This window comes from Cuculus canorus, chromosome 9 (genome assembly GCF_017976375.1).
Source record: "Cuculus canorus isolate bCucCan1 chromosome 9, bCucCan1.pri, whole genome shotgun sequence".
NCBI lineage: Eukaryota > Metazoa > Chordata > Aves > Cuculiformes > Cuculidae > Cuculus > Cuculus canorus.
In genome coordinates, this window is record NC_071409.1 from 21,886,820 (window position 1) to 21,911,986 (window position 25,167).

The 25,167-nt window shown below is 36.8% G+C and overlaps 1 long non-coding RNA gene across 8 annotated transcripts in view; it reads left to right on the plus strand.

Annotated features, from left to right (window-relative positions):
• Nucleotides 1–10,745, plus strand: part of LOC128853021 (uncharacterized) — a 35,386-nt gene extending 24,641 nt beyond the window's left edge. For 7 of the 8 annotated variants that reach the window (XR_008451246.1, XR_008451245.1, XR_008451240.1 and 4 more), the window contains 2 exons: nt 2,541–2,735; nt 3,491–5,247. This is a non-coding gene — a long non-coding RNA (uncharacterized LOC128853021). Of the gene's footprint in view, nt 1–2,540; nt 2,736–3,490; nt 5,248–6,624 lie in introns of those variants that run through there. The other variant, XR_008451243.1, reaches the window with a different exon arrangement.
• The last annotated feature ends 14,422 nt before the right edge of the window (nt 10,746–25,167 follow it).

A 25,167-nucleotide genomic window follows, 5' to 3' on the forward strand; every position in this document is an offset into this window, starting at 1 on the left:
TGAATCAGACATTCTGGGTAAAAGGGAAAAAAAAAAAAGAAGAGGAAAAAAATACTGAACAGGGAAAAATGAGGTACAGAATTAACATTTTTCAGCCTCTTGATTGTTTCCAGAGTGCAACACCTCATCAGAGGTCTACCTTTTGTTACTTGTCTTGGTCTTTCTCTACTGGCTTAATCACAGAAAAAATAGTAATTTTTTTCTTAGTTTTCTGTTTCATTTAAAAATCACTTGTGAAAAAAAATGACCGTGGAATTATAAATTTGAACATTCTAGGGAAAATTTTCAGAGCAAGACTGTTACATTTTTCCTTTTACTATTCTAACAAGTAAACCCACTACAGCCATAGCAGTATTCCACATCAGCAAAGTAAATGAACCCTTACTGTGAGTAACTGGGACAGAAAAGCCCTTAGTGGCTATGGTGAGAAACCTGCTTAAAAAGTAGTTAGCAAGAAGCCAGGGGGACTGTGCCAGAAAAAATCCATACTTCCAGCAAGAAACGTGCCAAACCCTGAGCTCAAAGGTCTGGAAATACTCTCATCATGCATTCTTAAAAAAGCATCCTGCATTTTTCACAAAACCTTCATTTATTTATGACTAATTACAAGACGAGATTCCCCTTCCCCAAGTTTCTTTACCATACAGCCATATACAAGTGAAGAAACAGTAATTATAGACTTAAATACTGAAACATGTTTTCTAATTACTTATAAAGAATATTTCATATGTTCGGATTTAATGTTATTGTTTTAGAAGAAGCAACCAAAAGAAAATAGAGTAGTGCTGCCACATGTGCTTGATGTAGTATATAGAAGAAATGAGAACACTTTGGGCAAACCACACGAGATCAGAACTTGTTTTTTTTGTTCACAAGTTACAAGGAAAGAAACAGAAATGCATACTGAAAAGCTGTGTCCCGTGTATGTATTTTGAGGCCTTTGAGTTCAACTGGTGAGGGTGAAGGTGGTTTTTAGGGATTTTTGAGTTTGTTTTTTTTTCTTCTTTTTAAATGGGACTATTTTTTTGACCCCACTTTAGGTCTGTGAATAATCAGAGAAGAACATGGCTCCCATCATGCAAGTGACATTAGCTTAGTTTTCCTGTGAGAATAAGAGAAAGAACCACTTAAGCCTTAGTGGAAATGGCTGCGCATTCCACTGTTTTTCAAGCAACTGCTTTTACACTGCATTAACCTCAGACTTGCCTCCTCAAAAAAGAATGGGACCTACTAGAGAAAAAATGCTTTTCTACCTATTTTACGACACCTTTAGTGCTTCTCAGTGTTCTGCAGATAAAAAAAAGAAGACATATTTATTGTATTTATAACTAAGTTGCATGTTACGTACTATTACATTAATAAATAAAGGGTAATTACTTCACTGTGCCATTTATTTTTATCATGTAAGATACATATGGGATACATCCAACCCCAGAAAACATTCTATGATCCTATAAAACCCTTCTCTATGTCCTATCCAAAATAGCATCACTGCACCTGATTGAAATCCTTACCCAGCAGAAAACAGTACCAGAAAGTAAGTTTTCCTCAAAATACCCTGAAAAACATTCCTTGAGGTTGTCCATATATCAAGCAACTACTCCAGCCCTCAAAAGTTTTTTTTCAGAAGGTTTTTTCCTGAACTTAAATACACAAGGGTAGAAGCTACTTTTTTGAAAATAAGCCTGTGTCTTTAGAGGTGTAGTTGAATTTCCTAAGATATTAACTCCTGTTTGGCTTAATATTGATAGATAGTTTTCTAGGAACTCAATATCAAGTTGACTGTTCAAAGTTTTAGAAAATAAAAAAAAAAAGTAACATAGTACATCCTTTTGGTCACAGGGAAACCTTCTGGGAATGTCTAAGAAATGAAAAAGCATTGATCCTATTTCTCTGTGATTAATAGGGGAGAGAAGAGCTGCAGTTTTGAGCTGCATTTCTGACCAGTCGGGCAATCTTTTTTATTGAAAATGAACATTTAGCCACAGGCTAAAGTTTTACTGTACTTTTTCTGATGTTAGCCTGTAGGCAAGAAGTGTATTATTAAGTCACTGTGATAAATTGCACTTTAATGACGATGACAACTAATCCTGATCTCATTTTTGCAATTGCATTTACATTTGCATTTGCATGAAATGCAATTGCATTTCTTTCAGTGACATACCAGGAAAAATATGTGACTGCTGTAGTACTTGCAAACAATCCACAATGAATAATTCGCTTTGTGAGTTCAGAGCCTGTTTCTCAACACAGAATCATCATGAGTTGATTACAATTTCCTTGAATGTATTCATGGATAGACTGAACTATGGTAAATTATTTTCCTTTGTGGATTAACTGCCAACAATTAACTGCATGCCTGATCCTTGATATTCAGCATTTGAGGTGTGATAATTTGTAGTGATATGCTTTTACTGAATGCTGCTTTTTTTCTGCGTGTCTCCAAAGAGATCGGTAGAAAACAGCACTGAGAAAAGAAAAAAAAATATTAAACAAAAGTGAGACTTTGTGAATACGGAAGATTTTTATTTTTTTTTCAGAAAAAGAATTATTTCTCTCTTCACTGGAGTGGAACTGGATGTTATGTAAAATAAAGAGGATGATTGTTTTCTATGAGAAACAAGGGAATGTTGACCAAGCACTGAGAAACCTTCAGGGCAAATAAAGAAGCCTGCTAGGAACCGCAGAGAGGCTCCACATTGGAGCTGGACACACTTAACATCTGGCAACAAAAGGTGGTGGTATCTTCTGCTTCTGCAAAACATTTCAAATTTGACATGCAGGGGGGTTGGGACTAGATGATCTTTAAGGTCCCTTCCAACCTTAAATATTCTATGATTCTATGATAAAATAACAGACATAACTGAAAATTCTGTAAACTAAGGTGGATGCATTTCCATAAGTTTTTTTTGTCTTATCAAAGCTAGGGCTGGCTCTGAGTTTAATGAGAAGTGACTCAATCTTTGCATTAGCATTTCTGTTATTGTTTTAGAAAAACAAAAGTAAAATTCTGCTCTGACAATATTTACTAATTTGTTGATATTTTAATCATACAACTTCCTTAGCTTCTCCTTCTATGGTCAGGCTTTCTTGAATCCTAACAGAAATAATTATTTGAGTCGCTTTGTCATTTTATTTACAGCACTAACACTTTAAAATTGTATTCCAAAAGTAATTTAGTGTTATCTTTCATTTAAGTTTGACTCAAATTCTCTTCAACGTATGTCCAGCTGATTTCTGCCCTGCTAACACAGTTTGTTTATCATCACCGTTTATATTCACAGTTTATATGCATCATCACAGCTTATATTTATACTTATTACTATGAAATAAATGCTAGCTTTTAAAAGTCATGCTGCTATTGTTTATATAATTTCTATTCACTTGCTGATGATCTCATGTATTTATTTTCCTTCTTTTCTGCGCATTATTTTCTCTGATTCTACACTGCTATTACCTTCTTCATGTGTGAATTGCTGAAACGCTTCAGAAATAGAAACACTGGGGGACGAAAGGATCACAAGTTTCTGAACTGCCAGCTGCGCTGCACAGCATTGTCATGATCTTTGTCGTGATCTGCTCCACAACTGTGCTGCTGGAGTGGGTTTAATTTTTTTCCCCTTTGCGTTCCATGACTCACAGAGCATTCGATGAAGTGCATGGAGAAAGAAGAGAAGCGAAGGTGCAGACTAGTCTTAAAGCTGCACTGGTACTGCGATGAAATGCAAGTTCACCCAGAAGAAAAACATCCTGAGCAAAGCAGAAGGGTTAAAACCCAACTGTCCACAAAATCCCATGCATATACACTGATTTGTGTGCCTTTTTGAGAGAAATCTGTTGAGAGCCGCAACAGCAAACACTGTTGTGGAGTCCAGAGGGATAACATTGTATTTAACGTCCTCTGGTGGATATATTAACTCTGTTCTTAGTCTTTTCTTACCTCATTTAAACAATTTATACTACGGTTTATTATAGTCCAATAACAGCGTAACGATGTAAGAATGTGAAATGGATCCCGACCAGTATGATTTTTTTGCCTGAAGAAACTTTAAACTCCTAGAAAATACAATACACTAATATAATATTGTAATATAAGAATTATATATAAGCATGTATAATGACATATAATAATACAGGATTCTCTATAAGAATCATAGAAACTCTTCTGCTAAATCTACTGCTTTAAAATATATGTCATTATTATTGCGCATATATGTATATACGTATATGTGTCTACAGATACGAAGAAAATGAGGAGGAATTTCACTAAAACTATAAAGCCAGAAGAGAAAATCTGGAAAGCAAAGCTCTATTATCCTGATTAAAAAAAAAAAAAAAGATGGAATGGAAGACATAAATTCTTTATGGATTCTAGATAATGAAGTTATTCTGCACAGAATAAAGGCTAAATGGAAAAAGGTGAAATGAGATGGAAGATCGTTAATTGAATATACATCTGTCAAAATTCTTCCTCAATTGATTGATGAAAAATGACTGGATGAACTTCTTAATTAATCAATTCTGTAACAAAAAAATAGCGTGTCAGGCACAATTTCAGTTTTCATAGTACTTGATGGGTTTGCTTTAATTGCAAATGTATTGCCAAAATAAACCTGAAATATAGATGACAGAAATAATCCATGTATAGCAAACTGGAGGGTACAACTAAAGTACCTCCAATGCACTTCTCTCTTTATTAATTATGTACGATATCCATTGAAGCAATAACAATCACTGAAGGAAAATATAATCTACAAAATACCTTCAGATTGTATTAACATTATGCAGTGGATAAAACACATTCTTGAAGTGAATTCATTGCCTTTGACGGAGTTACATCATAGACAAGTTCAGTATTTAAGTTCTATTGTGAGTGTTGAACTGAGAAGGGTATTTAAGCTCATAAGTCACATATTAATGTATGGTAGAGAAGTAAATATGTTATTAATTAGGAGCTAAATATTGACACATAATGAGATCAAATTATACCAAAATATTAAATGTAACTTGCTTAATACACTGTTAAGTATCCAAATATAGCATAAATGGAATTGTAATTATATGCTTGGATTCTGAAGTAACTCTATGGCAAGGAAATATTTTTCCAAACACTTGGGACTGACCTGTCTTTACACTAGCAGAAATCAATTACAGAATTAACCAGCATTGTGTTTTTCCCCAGCTATTACAACTCATCACAAGGAAATGTATTGCTGCTTACAGCTGCCAACATGGGCTTTCCATTAGGATATGTGGTACTCTATAAAGCTCTCACATTAAGAAAATCCTCAGTTTATTTTTCAGTGCTGTGTTTCATTATAGGAGAAAGAAGTGTCACAGCCTCAGTTAATACAGATTTAGCATTTGTCTTTTGGTTACTTTTTGTCAGACATAATTTCAAGTTCTTGGCAACAACACCACAAAAAAATTGGTAAAAATAACTTTCTATAGCACATAAAGATGTTTCTCAAAAGATAAGCATAGGAAAAGAATCGTCTGAGAAAGGTAGAAAGGCAGATTGTCATTTTTCACACAAGATTCACACCTTCACAAGAAGTGACATTAGAATTTTCACCACCACAAGGACTATAAAAAAGCTCAAAAGCATTGTTAGCAAAGAAAACAGAAGGCAATATGAATTATTAGTGCATACCATTGGTTATCTTGTTTCACATCATGCTTCCACAATTATTCTTACTTCATAAATATCAACCTGAACAGAATATACTGATTTCAATTCCTATCTCAGCTTGATAAAATTCATTAAAAGTTGAAAAATTATCAGACTGGTTGCTTTAGATGCGAGAGATGGAAATAAGTTAATACCTGTGGATAAAACTGGGAGGAAGAACAATTTTTAAGTGAAAATATTTTAATATCTATAAAAACAATTATATAGTTTTTGACGTTTGTCTTGGGTTTTTGTGGGGTTTTTTTGTTGGATTTTCTTTTTCCCTATGAAACACTGTTGAAATATTTTAAAGGACTTTTTTTTCCACAGGAGATAAAGGATCTTATATTGTTCAGTCTATATTCTATTCACAGTAGCCAAAAACTTATGCCATTAAGGTGTAACTATGCATAGGTTGCTTGTATAATCACATTAATTGCCTAAGTTCTGCCCAAGTAGTTGAAATAACAAAACCCCTTGTAATTTGAATATGATTTTATCATGGTTATTATTACTCTGGATATCAAAGCAATGCTATGATAAAACCTATATATATACTATTAGCATAGCCATAGGTCTTTTTAAATATATGTCTTGAAATACCTTTTACTACCGATGACAGCTATGAACGTAGTATAAGATACATGCATGTGAAAATGAAACAAATTAGGATAAATAAAATAACTTACAATAAGGGGAGACATAAGATTATGGCTGGTCCATTAAAGTCTATGAATATCTGCCCATTGACTTCAATTAGCTTTGAATTAGGCACTTAAGCAGCAGGAAGCAAATGGAATATTCTATTTGATTATCCTGGTCAATGAGCAATGAATGCATAAAAATAACAGTCCACAGACCCCAATGGAATCTGCCTCTCCAAAGTAGTGCTAAAGGACGGCAACTTTTCATGATGTTATTCTTACTTATTATTTTTTTTTTCCTGCCCAAAGCATCCTGGGTATTTCAGAGATAAAGAAGAGCCAACTTCTGTCTACAGTGGATTTGGGTGAAGTTTCAAGGTTGCAGACGAACAGAGGTCCACAAGAACACATTGGTCTTCTTTAACATTTTAAGGGGATATTTTTTGATGTTTTCAAATTATTTTTTACTACAAAGCCCAGAGGCTTTGCTATTTGCTCACAAACATATTCAGCACCCGGTTCAAATGAAAAGGAACACATAGTGACTTTAAGCAAATCCTGCTTGGAGTGACCTGCAATGCTGCAGCGTTCAACAGAAGTGGTGGGTGAGTGACCAAATAGAACCGGGCACTAATAATGCTTAATGGGCTGAGATAGAGAGTGTTTGGCTAATAAGTGTATCAATTTACCAAATTTACAAAAAGTGGGTCAGTGGTTAATTGGAGAATTCAGAGGCCTGCCAAGTCTTGCAGTCCTACCATGAATCTTGTCCACTTGCTCCAGTGCCAACCTCAGGCAGGTAGTAGCTCATAGAGCTTCCTTCACAGGCCACTTTGCCGTGTTCAGGGCTGGTGGTGGATGTCAAGAGATTAATTTACCCAGCTGCCTCCTTCCTGCTGCCTCTAGCACCAGCAGTCACTGCCCCAGAACAACCTCTCACAATAAAACAGGAGCTTTCAAGCTCATGGAGAGGATGTTCTTCTGTCTTCTGGAGTGGTTTTCTTATTCTGTATTTCTTCTCAGACTAATTCTTTGCTAATTTCTCAGCCTCTTACCCTTCTCAGCCCCTTCTAAAGTGGTTTTGTATTTACCCCTGTCTTTATGAGGCAGTTTGGATATCTCTGGATCTGAAATGCCCGTTGCAGTAGATCTCTAACTCAAGGAAAATTTTAATTACTGTAAGAAAACCATTTTTTCCTCCCTTTTGTAATCCTGAGCTGATCCAAACCACACAGTTTTTGGTCATGATTTTGATGCCAGCTGGAAGGAGCGACATAAGTGGAACTCTCTGTTTTCCACTACTGAATATATCTAAAGGTATAAAAACTGGCAAGCACTCCCAAGGAATATTTAAAACTAAATAAAATAGAGAAGAACCTTTATTACCATTCACGCCCCCCTGTCCTCTCCGTGTTATATTTAATTTCACCAAAGGGAAATTGTACAAAAGCGTAATTAAACTGCAAAAGAAACATGCTTACTAAAATTTAAGATATTATATAGCATTTTGACACAATTGCAATAACAAATAAGATAAGGCATCTTGCTGCATCTGGAATATTAATCAAAAAACACTGAGAACTTAAAACTTTTAAATTAGATTATGACTTAAAGACTGTACAATACAGTTTTTAGGAAATTAAAAGAATAATTTGGAGGTGTTTATTATTTTTTCTGATTATCACTAAGGTAAGAAGTAAGTTGAAAATAAGAGGTCATTACAAGGTGAGATGGCTGCCGGGGTAGGTGACTTAAAAGGCTCTTCAAAAGCTCAGACCTACAGCACTAGCAGCCTGTCTCTGTGAGACAGTGCCGAAAGGACACAAATATAATGAGGCACTTTTGACCATGAGTCTTACAAAATGCCTAGATAATCACTCTCTACCCCTACCAATGCCCACAAGGAAGCTTGAGCAAGGGGAGCAACCAGGAGTTATGGGCTGTGATTAACCTGAGTGATAACTTTGAGATCCTTCAGCTATGGAAGTTGGAGGGGTTTTGTATTTTGCTACTTTCATCTATGTTGGGCTGAGCAACTATGCAGAGCGAGACATCCTCTGTTTAGAGGATATATAGACAAACAAGTCTAATGTCAGCTCAGAAACATGGGCCATCAGGATCAAGAATAGCGACTAAGATCCAGACCTGAACTACTAACTGCAGTATTTGAGGAGTGATGAGCCAGCTGGGTTAAAATATCGTTAGTATATTTTACAATAACAATTTGGATATTGATTAAACCCCATAGTTTAGATTGCCTCAGGTTTGCTTCGAGCTGTTATACTGTTACCTGGCAGCCTCTTAACTGCGGATAAAGGAAAATTACTTATACTGTCAATAGCTGTTTACCTATATTAAAATAATTAGCAATTGGAGTGTACTCTATTGCTTTGCACATAGGGAGTCTCATTAACTTTCTCCTTTGGATTTATACACTTACTAACAAATAAATGGAAAGCCATCTCATCTTCCATCATGGGAATGTGTCTGTCTTCATTTTGGAAAGGCAAGTACCGGTTTAAACAAGCACAGGCTTCATGTCAGAGATTTGTCATTGTTTCTTTTCAGTGCATCATAGCATTACGCTGCCTTATTCAACACAAAGCATTATTCAACATGTTACGCTGAGTGATGCACTGCAATGACAAAGTGTTAAACTCCATTAAAAATTTAAAAGACATACGGCTATTTTCATCTGGGAAGGCTGCTGCTGATTCATCTGCAGCCCTTCCCAGCTGAGGTGAGGTAGCAGCCATATCTCTCAAGCTATTACAAATTACCAGAGAACCATCCTTCCGTTCAACTTCCAGCAACAGAAGCTGGAAAGTAAAATTGCTTCATAAAAAGACGAAGTCCAGTGTTCTTTTTTTGCTACTTAATATATTACTAGAATGAAATAGCATGACTTTCCTATTATTTGCAGATGATAGCCAGAGGTTTTAGTACACTGGGTATCATTACGATTGCAGACATTATTTTACCCTGAAAATACACGAACATGCTTACCTCCTTCTGCAGTGGGAGGCTTCCAACTAATTCTGTAGCAGTTTCTGCTCATCTGCTTGGGGCTTGGCGAAGCTAGTGTCTGCCTGCAGAGAGCAGAGCCAGGGTTACAAATGGGCATTGAAGACTGAGAATAAGAAAATGTCATCCATAGCAACAATCATCCATAGTCATGTTATCACTTTGGAAGATATAATTTCCACCAGGTTTAATTTTGAATGGCTGTAGAGACTAGGCATGGCCTGTTAATGGTGTCACATAGTGTTGCAAAAGTATCACAAGCTGGTGGGCTTCAGTAAATTGCAAAGAAACGTTGGCTTCACCTGCCCCCCACAATGTTCAATCCATTGCCTGGAACATTTTCCCTCACATGGTTGCTGCAACTTTTCTGATGGCATTGAGTCCATATTTGTGTAGAATTTAATAGCTGTGCTCTTCACTGACAAATTGAATCCATTCTTTATATGTTAATCGTAATAATCACATGAACAAAAGGACAAGAAAGAAGAGGATGATGACAGAAAGCTCAAGGAATATGGCATAGTTGCTCATGACTAGACTGACTATCTCTGAGTGACAATTACATCCTTTATTTGTTTTTAAGGAAACTGCAATTTAACTTTAGAAATGCAGACACTTATGCTTTTACGTTGGGCACAGCACATAAAACATAAACACAGACAGATCATAAGATCCGTGTAAAGTTGGGAACTGAAGGGAAAGGCCCAAAAAGTAGTGGCTTGCCCCCAAGGAAACAAGTAGCCTGAAGGGACCCAGTATCACAAGGAATTATGGATTCTCTGACACAAATAAACCCAATATCATGAATCAATATAGGAAAAAGGAGGGTAAAGAATAAGTCTGGAAGAAAAAAAGCCCATAGGAAAAATAAAGATGGAAAAGCTTTTTTTTTTTGGTTTGATTTGGACAGCTTATGAGAGACGATGAAACATATTACCAGGAATAATGTCTGAAAACTGTATAAACTAGTAAGAATGTTTTATAGGTGACACCAATTATATTGAAGAGAGACCGTTTTCTTAATCAGAAATAGAAGAAACAAAGCAAAACAGTGAATTGATGTTACAGATCTGAGCACTTCGACATTCTCAAACAGTTATAAATAGGCTGTTTAAATAGGGTAGTTTGTGGGACACGTAATTCCAGCTGACATGAGGAATTGTTGAAAAACAAGAGGAAACCTGTCTGCGTGCTGCTTGTTAGAGTAACGGTTTGTGACTGCACTCAGAAACAATTCTCCTAAAGATCCAGTCTCCTGTTACAAAGAGCACAACAACAGATTTTTGACTATGATGGGGAACATCAGAGGTGATTAGAAATAATGGTAAGCAAATACTAATCCATTGTCACAATGAATTTATGTGCAAAGGATCTAAGAATAAGTACGAAATAATGCCTAATGCAGACGAAATATGGTAAATATTTTTTCAACCCTTTTTAAAAAGCATGCAAAAATAAATAAAATACCTCAAAGCATTCTAATTTGTTTTGTAAATCTTGTCCTTTGAAATCATAGAAATCCTGTATGTTAACATTCCCTTATGGGAAGGTAAAGAACCTGTTCTGGGCTGCGCCAGTATTGAATTGAGCAAACACTCCATGACTCCACTAGCACAATCACAAGCCAAAATAATAATTAGCTTTGGCATAGTCATGGCTACATGATGTTTGATTGTCTTGATGCACAGGCCAAGTCCTGTGAGAATGCAGCGTACATCTAAATACAGCATATAAACATTCCCAGAGACACTGAGTACTTTGTACCGTTGTTTAATATATTAGCGAAGGTGTAACATCCTTCAACACCTACAACTTATATTTATAGGTGGATATCTAGTTTTTACACTCCTTTAAAGAAATGAAACACATGTCATGATGGATTTATAGACCTCATTCCTAAATTTTTTCTCTGTTTACCTGCTGCCTAGCAAGGTAGCTTGCAGGTGTTGCTGCAATATATTATATAAATTGAATGAACAGTAGAATAATGGTACTAAGAATCAAGGTCTTTTACTTTGGATTCACATCATATTTTAATTGTAGTTGTTTTCCTATGCAAATACTACTGCTGGGAAGAGAGTTACAGGAAAGCCCACAAAAAATCTGTGCTATTAATTTTAACTCTATACACTTTCCCAGCCATGAAAGTAATAAACAAATGCATTTTATTCACAAACTAATCGCTATATGTATAGTAATACATATTTAAAAAAAAAATTCTGGAAAATGCAAAACTTACACTTTTTTAGAAATATGGAAAAGAAAAGACAAAAGCTTTACCTCAAACATGAAGAAAACTGAGATTGTAAGCTAGAATTGATGCCCTGGAACTTAGCAAGCTCGTCAGTACATCCTCATTGGAATCAGCTGTGGGACCAGGTGTGCTCATCATTGAGAAGGTTATTAAAGCGGGTTGTGGGACACTAATTAAGCTATTTAGTAGAGTTGATCAAGAAGATGCCGTGAAGCAAAGCTGATGAAGGTAAGAAAATGCTGCTAAGGAGAGCTGCTAGGGGCTGGAATGTAGCATGGATGGAGAGGTCATAGCATCCTGTCCTCTGAGAGGTTATAACAGAGGCTTAAAGGACAAGCGTTATACGTGGTGGGACAAGGCTACAAGCAGAGGTATAGGTCCTTATAGCTCTGAAAAGTTACTAAGGATTGAAAACAGCTTCACTTGTTTCTTCAAAGCCTCTGTCTTGTATCTTTTCATCTCTATTACAAAGCCTGCTTCGAACTTCTGTTTTCTTCCCCTGCAGCTGTTATTTGCAGTTTGTATGGCTAAGCTGATCTTTTACCACACCACTAATTTTCAGGGAAACAAAAACCAGTAACTGACAAACAATCTCTCAATAATAATAACTTGACCTTATGAGGAGCAGAGTTTTTAAGAAAACTCAGCTGTATCATTTGGCTGAGTAGTGAGTGGGCAGAGTAACAAACGGATGTAACTTATCAGAGTTTAACTGCCACTTGATACATCCCATGAAAATTTACTGGAATTTATAACCTAAATTAGCACAGTGCTAACGTATGTTCTGATGACAAGTGAAATGCAAGCAGCAGGAAGCAGTGGACCCTGTTGTTCTGGGTCACATCCCATGGGGTACAGCAGGGTTGAACATGGGATGTGCATTTCATGACCCTTCTAGGCGTAGGAGTAAACGTCATCCTGTTGAATTTCTAGCCTGATATTAAACTAGAAAACTCCAGTCTAAAACCAGCGACTTAATATCAGAGAGCCAGGAAGATCAGACATATGGGAGGAAACCACAAAATTACGCCTTTCTGATATAAACAGTTTACAACACACTCTGAGTGGGTGGTGGAAACTAAGGAAGAGTACTGCTGAGGAAAGTATGGTTCAGAGAATCCTAATCTGCCATGCAAAGTGATTTGAAAAAAAATAACCCCAATATTACCCCCAAAGCCCTTGTTTGCAAAGGACATCAGAGTAGTGAGCAGAGAAAAACCTTTTGTCTCTAGAGCATCAGCCTCAGCTGTATCTTGATATGGTGGCATTTTCTAGGAGTAGCATGATGAAAAATGAGTTTCTCTTAGGGTGTCCAGAGAAGAGAGAATTGAGGAAAAAAAGAGGGCCCTAATAACTTCTTGGAAAATACTAAAGGAGATAAGTTGCTGCTTCTGCCTTTCTTCTTTGTGTGCAAATCCAGATTCCTGGCAGTAATCATGCATGACCATTTCCCAGTTGTGTACCACCTTCCCCTGCTCGCTGAGTAAAAGAGAGGAGTCACCTTGTGCTTCTCCTTTTAACTACATTGTCAGATGCTCTCGTGATTGTGTATAGGAAGCACTTGAAGGAGTAAAGAAGCAGAAGAGATTTTATGGGTCTTTCCTAACTATGCGCTTATTTTTTTTCCAGCTGCTGAAATTGACTTTTATTTCCCTTATCGACAGGGCTCCTTCTGACTGTGATGACAGCAGGAGAATTAGAAGCAGCTTATAAAAACACTTGGAAAGTTGCTGGCTGATTCATGTGACAACAATTGGTGTCTGAAACAGAGTTAATTAATATTCTCATTATGATAATAATCTTCAACATTTCCCTTTATTTTTCCAGCCTCTTCCCTTAGCTATCTGTCTCTGAGATAAGAAAATTATTATCGGTATATCAGCCCAGATACATTTCACGGGAAGAATGGCAAGAATTAATTCTGGTCTATCTGAGGAGAGTACAATTAGGAAATCTTCATGATGAGGCTGAATCTATAGATTATTGAATCAGATATCTTCTATTCAGACTGCTCTGAAAACCTAGTGCTTCGTTCAGTTTCCAAAACTCACTTAGAAATAATCACCACTGTAAGGGAAGAGGAGAGGGGGAAAGCTACCTGTAAATGGTCTGAGACAAAGCAATAATTTCGTAATCATAGAAGCTCATTTGCAAAGTTAAAGCTAAAATATATTTTATTGCCTGTTTGTAAATCTTATCTAAAACTTGGAATCTTTCAGAAGTTATCTTTGACCCCTCATTTGTCACACTTTCAGTGCTGCTTGGACATGTGATCAGCACAACAATAGCTCTGAGAGAATAATTATAATAGATGATACCATCTGATTTTCTTTCACTGGAAACTCATTTGGGTAGCATTATCCAAGCTTTGACACATCGATGGCTTGTCATCTATTTTGTAAAGAATTCGGGGGAGGGAAAGCAGCTTCAGATTTGATTAATGCTTTCCACAAATATAAATGAATGTTACTCTGACTTCAAATTGTCTTTGATTCTCCTGAACTCAATGAATTTTGTGTTCCCTGTCTTCAGGAGGTTGTGACTATAATGAATACAAAATATCAGAGCATCCGGGTACCCCAAATTTGGGGAGGGGGGAGAGGGAGGAACAAAAGGTCTTAATTTCTGGAGCCATGTTTAATAAATAACTTTAAAATTGATGGTTAGTAGGCTTGAAAATAACCTGTAAGCAATGTGAAGATGGTCAAGTCAAAGCAGAGAAGTGTTTTCTTTTACATCGCATAGATATTCTTAAAGTATAGTCCTCTGAAATGAGGTTGACGCATTTCAGTAAGACCTGTCAGATGAAGGATTGCTGGCACGAGATACACCAGAGCTATCTGGAAATCTGCTGAATAACTTACCAAGCCTGATATGGGCTAAAAGAAAAACAAAACAAAGCCCCTACATATTTGACTGGATAGACTCCACTGAGAAATCATCAATTCATCAAAGCCTTTCTCTTCTGCAAGTGTAAGCCAACCTTGTTCACATTCCTTGCATTGTTTCATGGTTTATATGTTCTTGTTTAGTTTCAAGTTCCAGATTCAGGCAAATCCCTAAAAGCAACAAGCATCTCGCAAGGCAAGTGGGCTCTACCAGGCTCCGCTGATTCCATTAAAACTGAAATATTTTCCCGACTTTCAAGCAGCAAACCAGCAAGCGTGCACAAATTGCTGGTGCAATTATCAGCTCCAAAACAGGTAGGAAAAGAAGGAATCCACACAGCAAAAGTTATAGCACAACTCTCATGCGTTCTGTCCACGCTTTAAGTCTAGAGGCAGAATCAAAGTTTTGCTGTTACAACACTGTCTATTCTATCTTCATCTTTACAGTTAGGGTGTCCTTTCACTTAATCTATTTACCTATAAAACATTCAAGTTCATACCAGAATTTAAAACATTTCAAGGCATAATTAAGCTTTTTCTGCAATGGGCAATCTAAATACCAGTTGCTAGAATGGCATTTTTATGTAACCTAGCACAAAATTTACACCTATAATCTAAGACGCCATATAAAATTTACTTCCATCTCCAACCCAAATTCCTAGTGTGAATAAGTTACATCTCTTAAAACGAGAGATTTTTCCTTAAATAATGGGAAGTAGAGGGTTTTTTGAGTATGCTATCCCGTATGACAAAGGCTTTTCTATAATTTATAAAACTGGTCACTGCTTTGCAGTTCAAAGAAGAAAAATGTATAAATCAGACACTCGAAAGCAGTGGAAGAAAACTTTGTTGCCAAACTGACCATCTTCTAATGGCATGAGCTTTTTTTCTGTATTTTCTTTAATGAAATACTTGCACGAAATGAACTTCAAGAATTGGGGGTTTTATCTATAGAGATTAAATCTGGCACTAATTTTAGCTCTACTATATCACTGATCTTAATAAATTTATTAAAACATGAAACTGATAAAATATTATACAAATATTTAAATAGCTATTAAAATGTATTAACTGTAGGACTGGCAAGAAAAAGGGGCAGAGGGAGTGGGTGGACAAGCTTACATAGCCTATTAAGTCCAGATATGGATCTCATGCTTTATCTGTAGGTAAATGTTGCTTAAGGCAAATGTATCATCCAAAGCGAATCTCCCTAGGGGATGACCAAATGATTCTGTCCTTAAGGATCTGATTTACTAGCTGGGTTTGCTTCTGCTGCTGAGACAGCTCCTGGCTGGATTAACCACCCAGCTAGATCTTTGTAGTGTAGCAGTGGTGGGAAAACTGCCAAGATGCTCACTGGTAAGCGAATAATAAATGAGGAGTAGAGGTGCTACATGTACAATCAATCTAATTTGCAGGCAATAGAATAGAAAGAACAGAAAGAGGAAAAAAAAAGGATCTTCTGAGATTGTTCAAAATAGAATAGTGAAGTTGTCAGAAGACAAACCATCCAGAGATATTTCTGTACAATTAAGTTGTAGGGTTCTACTCTGAATGCAACTTCCATTCTTTAAATTTATTGAGGGTGTACAATAGACTAAGAAGTTATTTATATCCTTAATAAAAGGAATTCCTTTTCTCTCTTTATTCTATGGATTATTTATATGCTCTCTAATAATTCATCAAAGCAGGAAGCTATAAGTGTTGATGGGAAGTAGTCTAGTCTTTAAAAGGTTTTTTCTTGCTATATCTTTTTTTAATTAAACTTTCTCAAAGATGTTTTAAACCTAATTCTTTTGGGCCCACATCAGTGAAAACACATCACACCCTACACTTTCTCCTTTTCCTTCTTCCTACGTTAACGTCTTACCCTTGAGGGTAACTTGAATATGCTTTTATCTTACTATTCCATAGCTGAGCACTCTGACTACAACATTGAATTCTGGATCAAACTAGCTTTAAGTCAAGTACTTGGAATAGCAATTTTCCATTATTACTTTTAGGAGTTGGTAGTAGCTTTGGGCAGTAACAGGTGAATGTTGTAAGCAACATATGATGACTATTAGGAAAAATCAAAAATAATTTTGAAGAGTTTGGTTTTGTTTTGTTTTTTCTTGGTTGGCTTTACCTCAGATATTTGTATGATCAAGCTGTCCTCTGAGAATTGCTCATGATAAAACTGAATTCATCCAAAAAATCCTGGTTAGGACTAAGCTTTTATGGGACCTACATGATGTACAGCCTAGCTAAAAAATCTCACTAAACAAAGATTTAACTCAAACTGAATTTAAGCTCACAAGAACAGAATAGAATATATTTTAACTGGTAGTTCACAGTTTACCACACCAAGAGGGCAGATCCTAAGAACCCTAACTTTAAAATTAAAACAAGTGGAAACAATCTGCCTTCATTCTTCTCATCTCAGCACATGCGCTTATATAACATTGGAAAAAAGAAATTTAAGTTCAAATTCTGTAGCTGGCCAATAAATCTTACATTAGCCTGGTGGGAACCGTGACTTTGTTGAGACCTCAGTGAACTGAAAAGAAAAAGCTTTAGCATTTTCCATCATTTCCTAACCCACTTATCTTCCAGCCCTCTCTGATCGTTTCTAAGCCCTTGAGACAACATCAGGAACTTCTGTTTTAGAGAATCGCATTCATCCAATCAACAAAGAGAAATCACACGCATGCAATTATGTGATTAATCACAGCTAACCAGTCAAGAGCCCATGCAGATTTAGAGTGCTGAATATTATGATAAGCAATAAGCAAAACACATTGGAAGGAGAAAATATCACATAAGCCCAAATAATAAATTTAAAGTATTCAAGATTCTCATGAATGTTTCATGAACTGAAGGTGAGGGTAAGTTTGACAAATTATTATTTTTCCATTTCTGATAATAAGCATTTTCTTTTTTTGGTTTTATGAGATTTTTATCCCTGAAATGTAACAAAGAGTTTCTGTATTAAGAAATTTGAGGAAATTAATTCATTCATAATGCATCAGAAGGGAAAAAATTACTTCTCTTTTAGCTTGAAAAATAATTTCTGATTTCTTTTGGTAGGTAATTCTTCAAAATCACTTCCATGTCACTGTAGTTTTATGTGGAAATTAAATCTAGTTGCTACATTATTGCAAATACATGACTACGGTGTGAAAAAAAATCCTAAAAAAATCCTTTTAAAAATTAATTTTAAATATACCTAATTTCAGTGTTGTCTTCTACTCTGCTTGGAGTTCATAGAACAATGCTAAGATCCCTCTCTGTAGCTACTTATCGTGTCTTGTTAAATTAAGTACTATGCTGCCCTTTTTGACTTTATTTTACTAATATTAAAATTCTGGCAGAACTGATGTCTGTTGAAAATAGATTTGCTTAGAAATTGACAGCATGTTAATGATGTAACAATCCTTATATATAAATTAGTTTTCAGAAATTCCTCTTTCCTGAGCTTAATGTGAGTGAGAATACTCCTGACCTCTTGAGTGATGGATAGGGTTCTCAATTGTCCTGTCACCCAAGGTTGCACCATAAATCTTTTCTCCTTTACATTACTTCTTTCTCCTTTTGGGATCAGGAGGCTTTTCCTGATATCCTTGTTCCATGCTGTTCTCCCCAAGCCAGGGCTCTTCCTGGTGAATATAGAAGAGTTCTCATTGCACTTCCAGGTTAAAGTGTAGCCAAGTCCAGAGCAACAGACATAGTTCTTGCTACATACATGCAAATTAAATGTATTCTTGCCCCTATCTTCCTCTGTGAACTCTACCAGCTGCAAGCTTTTCTTGTTAAATCCCAAGGTGTATTTTTTTTCCTATTGTTTTTATCATGGACATAACCTTCTCTTCATTCCATTCCCTTCTCCCCCATCAAAAAAAAAGGGAATATTGGCTCCACCTGGTTATTCCTAATTTGAGAGGAAATTAAACAAAATTGGCCTATCCTTCCAACAAAGAATTTACACTCTCACCAAAAAGATTACAGAGTAATGATTTGTGTAACGAGAAATACCTTCTACGGTGCTGCTTATGAATGTCTTAAAACAAAAGCTATACACTTGAGGGCAATGAATAGTTGTTTTCATCTCAATTTTATTTTATGCTGTTCTTTGATCTAACATGAAAATCATTACAATTTATGAGATAAGGCAGCAGACAAGACCTCGGGGAGTTCTTCGTTATATAACACTACATCCAATTCATTATTTTTCAACTCTCTTCCTCAAATAGCTTCCTGAAAGATCAAGTTAGTCAAAGCTACTGTGGGTTTTTAGCTTTGCTAAAATCTACCATATTACATGCTCAGTGAATTTCCACGGCTTTTGTTCGAACCACTAACAGCACCTGTCATTTGCCTTTTTATGTGTTGAAAGCTGCTGGTGGCAGCATAATCAAAGATGCTGAGTAAAAATATATATTCCAGAGCAGTGGCCCATAAAAGAAGGCTACTTATATTTTAGCATAGGCTGCATGTGTCATAACCTGTAGTTCTGTGGGGTTTTCTCTTGTATGTATCGACACTTTATTGCACAATTGAGTCTCTGAATGAGTTAGTAAAAGGGTTGTTAAGATCGTACATGGAACTAAAATTTTATCTTGTTTGGGGTTTTTTTTATAGAAAGGAAGGTAAATATTTGCTTCATCAATTGAATATTATAACCAAAACAAGAATCATCCATCTCTTTCACAATGTTAGCAAAATGCTAATGTTCAAGGTTTTATTACTTAGATCAAAGTTCTCAATAGTTATAGAAGTGCCAAGATTAAAAGCCCGGTGTTTCCTCTACAGAAGAAAACCACAGATGGTATCTACTTGCATTTTAATCTAGAAAAACAACTCTTGCCCCTTTTCTAGTCTGTACCCCACAAAGCATTTTTTTTTAACTTTTCAAAGGAAAAACATGATATTCTATTCCTAAACTTCTACTTTACTATATAGTTTGCCTTTGTATAAAGAAACAGTCACAGAATAGTGACTAGTAGTTTATTGAGTGCTCACAGCACATGCCCCCAAAAGATGGAGCGTGCATGGTGGTTCTGTCCAGTCCTTCTTTCTGAGCAGCTTGTGCAGAACCACAAAGCAGAGGCTATTAGTGCTCCGTGCCCAGCCTAAGAGGGGGAATGGTTCATTCCTTTGGAGGGAAGAGAATATTATTATCTTCAATATTTCCTAAAGATTTGCACTCTCAGTTGGTCTACAAATACCATGTTTTGTGGTAGATAATGCAGCTGAGTAGGGTTTGCAGACTAGTACAGAGTAAGCCTCGTTGATGTCTAAGGGGAGCACCTTGTGCATCTAGGAGGAAGCACTGGAGGAAGACCAGGAAATTTTAGTAAAGTACGGAGTTGGGCCTTACCTACTAGTTACTTTTTTAAAGAAATTCATGCCTTTAGAGGAGTAATATACAGTGAATCAATGAAAATGCTGAATCCAATGACTTGTTCTATTCTGAGCCCAAAAAGCATGTTACTTTCTGTACTAAGTCATCTGTCATGTGACTTGTATCATGGACTACTTTAGACTTCTTTTAGGCAAAAGTAATAAAATTTTAAGAATTGAATCTTTGATAATATAACATCTTTGTGTGCTGCAGCAAAACCACGTAGTTTTCTACACATCTTCTGTGAACAGCAGCCTCTATTAATTAAATATCACGTACTCTGAGGCTGTGAATGTTTTGGGTTTTTTTCCCCTCCACTCTCAGTTGTTTCCGAATTTTTAGGTAGGAATATGCTTTGTGTTTTTATAACCAAAGTAGATTTTAGGACCAGATTTTGCTAGCAGATTTATTCCTTCCATGCAAAGGATTATTTCTATTCTTATGGCTGGCCAGATGTAATTATGCGATGAACATTCTAAACCTCTGCAGAATTCAGAGGCACTAGTTCCCTCTCCTGTGGCTTTCATTACTCAACCAATGAAATTCTATGATAGGGATGTAATTTTGTTGTGCTCTTCTTCAAGAACTGTAATATATTATGGGGTTGGTTTTTTTTAATTGCGTATTATAGGCTTTTTTAAATTCAGGGGCATTAGAAGGTGTGAATGGAGGACAGCCCTGATCCTCAGGACATTAAAAGAAGCAGTTTCCACCTCCCAGTAGCAGTAACATCACGTATTTTGAGTTGTTAAACTACTATGTGTTCAAACCCAGTCTAGATTTCCACCCATGGATGTACTGTATGTTTTATTTATGGGCTTATTTGCCTGGTTGTTTCAGGGATGGGGTGGAGGAGGAGAAGAAAACCCCCCCCAAAATCAAAAAACTATTATCAGTAGAATAGAGGGAGTTCCTACACTCTGCCATTTGGGAAACTTAATACTCCAGGGATGCAGAGTATAATCTTAATGAGATATAAAGCAATATTTTCCAGTCTTTTCCAACATGTTTTTATCTGTAGAGGAACAAGTAACTCTTCACGGGAAGCTAATAATTTGCATTATTTCTCTCCTATAGGTTCTGAGATGCTTAAAAATTCCTTTTAAAGCCTGTCCCATCAAAGTCTAGCCTACTGGGGTGGGGATGCCTCTGTACATCTCAATGACATTCTTGGAGATGTTAACTTTTGCTGCTTTATGCAGCAGTTAGATTTTGTGAATCTTTTGCAACATTCATAAGGGACCTCAGACTATTTCTAGGAAAAAAAAAAAAGGAAAAGTGGGTTAGACTTGAAAGTTGTACGATATTCACAAAGACTCTGAAAGATGCAAGCACCTGCATATTTCTAAACTGGCAGAAGCTATAAGATTTTATCCCATTTAATAGAACTTGCTCAAAAATAACTCGGCTAACACTTTATCTGAGTAGAACTATAAACAATTTAAAAAAAATAATCATCAGCCTTATGAAAAATAAAGCCATTAATATACTTTATTCATAATCTCCTTAGACCTTTACTTTTTCTTGGTTAATATTAGTTTTTAATGATTATATTTTCTGTAAAAAGACACACATAGAAATCTCCTCAATAGGATAAGCTATGCTTATAAGGACAATTTTCAGGTGGTTGTTGTTGAGTTTCCTTTCTTTTCCCTAGGATATAAAGAAACAGGGAAAAAGGAAAAAAACTTAATTTTCTAAAATTCAGAAACATAATTCTGCTCAAGTTGTTCTGAGCCTCACTGTTCTAATTTCGAGGCAAATACTTTCAGAGATAAACAGTGGGATCACAGCATTGGTTAGGATCATCAGAAGAGCTTAAAGTTAGCTTAATTCCTTTTTTTTTTTGCATAATGATAGGTTTATCACTGTTGATGATGAGAAAAATTATCACAAAATGGCTGAGAACTTGAAAAAATGCAACTCATCACATATGAATTAATGAATATATTGTTTTCTATGCCAAATTTAAGAAATTTACCTCATCACGATAGAAATATTTAATTTGAAAATGAAATCATGTGGTATGTTTTTAATGCCACTAGTTTAGCAGTTACAATCAAGATGAAGCTGGGGTGGAAGCCAAAGAGAAAGAAATGCAAAGTGAGCATTTAAAGTAAAATAATTATTATCTCTACATTTGTTTAGGTTTCTTGTAATTTTGGAGGCAGGTGAAGTTACTTTGAAATTATTCTGATAACTCTATTTGAAAAGTGTCAGTGCCATTAAACATCCCTGTTTATAAGTCTGGAATACTGTTGAAATGGAGGTCCTCATTCAAATATGCAATGAGAGCATACTAGATTTGGGGTTTTTTTACCTTCCTTTAAAAGAGATCATGGCTCTCATACGTCCTCTGCTGAGATGCATGTGTTTTCCTATATCTACTTCTGAGAAGTGAGAAGAAACACAGATTTGCCCTGAGATATTTCTTGCATCTTCAGAACAGTGAATAATGGATGAAAGATCTACTCTCAACTCTCAATGGGAGTACAATTGTTTGAAACTTAGGTTTTAAACACTGATCATATAAAGAAAGCAGAGAATCAAATTAATACATGCTACGAGTCCCCCTGTAAAGGGCAGGATAGCCTGCAGGAAACAGGATGCTAGCCAGACCCAGATTTCTTGTCCTGAAGGGCAGCCCTGCCCTGGTGCAAGGCATGAGATGGATGTGAAGGTCCAGATTCTGACTGGTGTTGTGCTGCAAGGGCATCTTTTCTGTGAGGAGGAATTCTCTGATCATCCTTTGCAATTTGGTTGTAAACATTTCATTGAATGACTAAGCATTCCCTTGGATTACAGGCTCCTCATTTAATCAAGTAACGGTCAGGTCAAAATGAACCCTTGAATAGGTCTAAGGACCTTATGATTGTCTTCTTGCCGCTGTCTGCTTTAAAAATAGCAGTACTCTATCCTGGATTAATCTTATCCTTCTTTTGTTCTGTTGCACTTCTGAAGATAAATCAATCCTACTGAAGTGTGCGTGGTTTATTTACAAGGGGTTATAAACTGAGAGGGAGAAAGCAAAACTTCTTTCACGCAACTAGCAGTACAAGGACCACGGCTCCAGGAAAGTGGCACTCGGATTGCTGGGAGGGGCTGAGAGTCCATGCTAGTAGTTTCTTTTCAATCAGAATGGAAAGGGCAAGTTATATCTCTCTTGCAATGAAAGACTACATCTGTTTCCATTGCTGCTTCTATCTATTGATCAACAATAGCAGGTGGCTACACCAAGCTGAAAGTACTCTTCTTGACAGAATAATCCTTTCCTGTACCAGCCATCAGGAAGATCATTTAAAATGCATCGCATTCCACCATATGCTCCCTTAGAGAGGGGGAAAAACTACCTTTAAAACATAATGCTTAAAAAAAAATAACATCTTCATTCCTTAATTTGGCAGTTTTTAAAACCTGGCATTTGTGAGAATCTGACGCAACAGTTGTCAGAGCATCTATATCAGTAGAAGAACGGAAAACAAACGCCCTGGCAGTGGTGTGCACATCTGTGAGCGCCCACTCCCTCCTGCTTCTTCCTACCATGCAGTGCTTTTTTCAGTCTAAACTCTTTGTGTGATTAGAGGGGGTGATGTGAGATTAAAAATGTCTTATAAAAAAAGAAAAGACCTTTAAATGCAGTTAATGCTTCTGCAAAATAATTCTTCACAAGCTGGGCAGTTGCTTTAAAAAAAAAAAAATGCATCCTGCCATCTGGAAATAATGTACAATATTGTGGCTCGTAGACGTGGGTAGAACAGCTAATACCACTTAAAGCCTCTCTTCTGTGCTGTTTGTCAGCCTTTCCTTGTTTGCAACTGGGATAGCACGTAGAACTTGCAGGTCATTATTTATTGCGGACAGGCTGCCATGAAACATGATGTATGTTCTAGGCAATAGGGAAGGGAGATTGTTGCCTATTAGGGTACGTATATATTTTTTTTTCAATAGTAGGTTTTAGGAGGCTGGGATCCACTTGCTGAGAGCAGGAATAAGTTTAGAAAAACATCAGTAGGTGCAGAAGATAACTTGAAACAGAGCTGAATACTCCTTATGAGGATTCCTTGTGAGATAGTACTTCCAGCAAGGTCAGACTCAAGACGCAGAGTAAAATTATTTCATCCCTTCTGTCCTGGATAATGATGTGGGTTTACTTTTCAGCTAATGCCATCTCACTGTAGTGCTGTACATGAATGACAAAAAAAAAATATGAAATATTTAAAAAATAATTGTTTCTGTATGAGAAATTAATAAACTTTGATCTTTTTATGGTATAACTGCAAGGAGGCTAAAGAAGCCCCTGGGGCGGTCCAGTCAGCCCCAGTCTGCACTTATCTGTGATAGAAACCAGAGCAAGGATGAGGAATAGCATGACTCTTGTTTACTAGTGAAGCTAGGAACAAAAATTCACTGGCAGGAATTTCCAGTTTCCTGTTCGGTTGATCATTATTTGGCCTTTGTTAGTTTTATGCTCTAAAAATTATTCCTGTCCCTTCTCCGCTTTCCCTTTTTTCAGCTCTACTTCATGTGAGACTTCTGCTAATCTTGTTAATAATCCTATCTTTTAAAAGGTATCAATGAGGAGCTTTTTAAATGCTGGTAAAAGCTGACTGAATTAGGGTTGTGGCTGGCTTGTTTCCTCTGCTGGGTTTGGCCCATGCTTTCTGTCAGCCTTCTGCTACGCTTTTATTTTAAAAATCAACATTTAAAAGAAATGAGCTGCGGGGTTGGGGGGAGCTGCCTGTTGTAATCGTGTGGGAAACCAGCAACTGCATTCCAGACCTCATCTGGAATAGTGTGTCCAGTTCTGGAATCCTCAACGCAAGAAGGATATGGAGCTGTTGAGATGGGTCCAGAGGAGGCTACAAAGATAATCAGAGGGCTGGAGCACCTTCCCTATGAGGACAGGCTGAGAGAGTTGGGGTTGTTCAGCCTGGAGAGGAGAAGGCTCCAAGGAGACTTTATAGTGACCTTCCAGCACCAGAAGGGGCTACAAGAAAGCTGGAGAGCGGCTGTTTACAAAGCCTTGTGGTGATAGGATGAGGGGGAATGGGTATAAACTGGAAAGGAGCAGATTTAGACTGGACATTAGGAAGAATTTCTTCACGATGGGGGTGGTGAGGCCCTGGCCCAGGTTGCCCAGGGAAGCTGTGGCTGCCCCATCCCTGGAGGGGTTCCAGGCCAGGTTGGATGGGCCTTGGGCAGCCTGAGCCAGTGGGAGGTGTCCCTGCCCATGGCAGGGGGTGGAACTGGGTGATCTTTAAGGTCCCTTCCGACCCAAACTATTCTATGATTCCAGGGGCCAA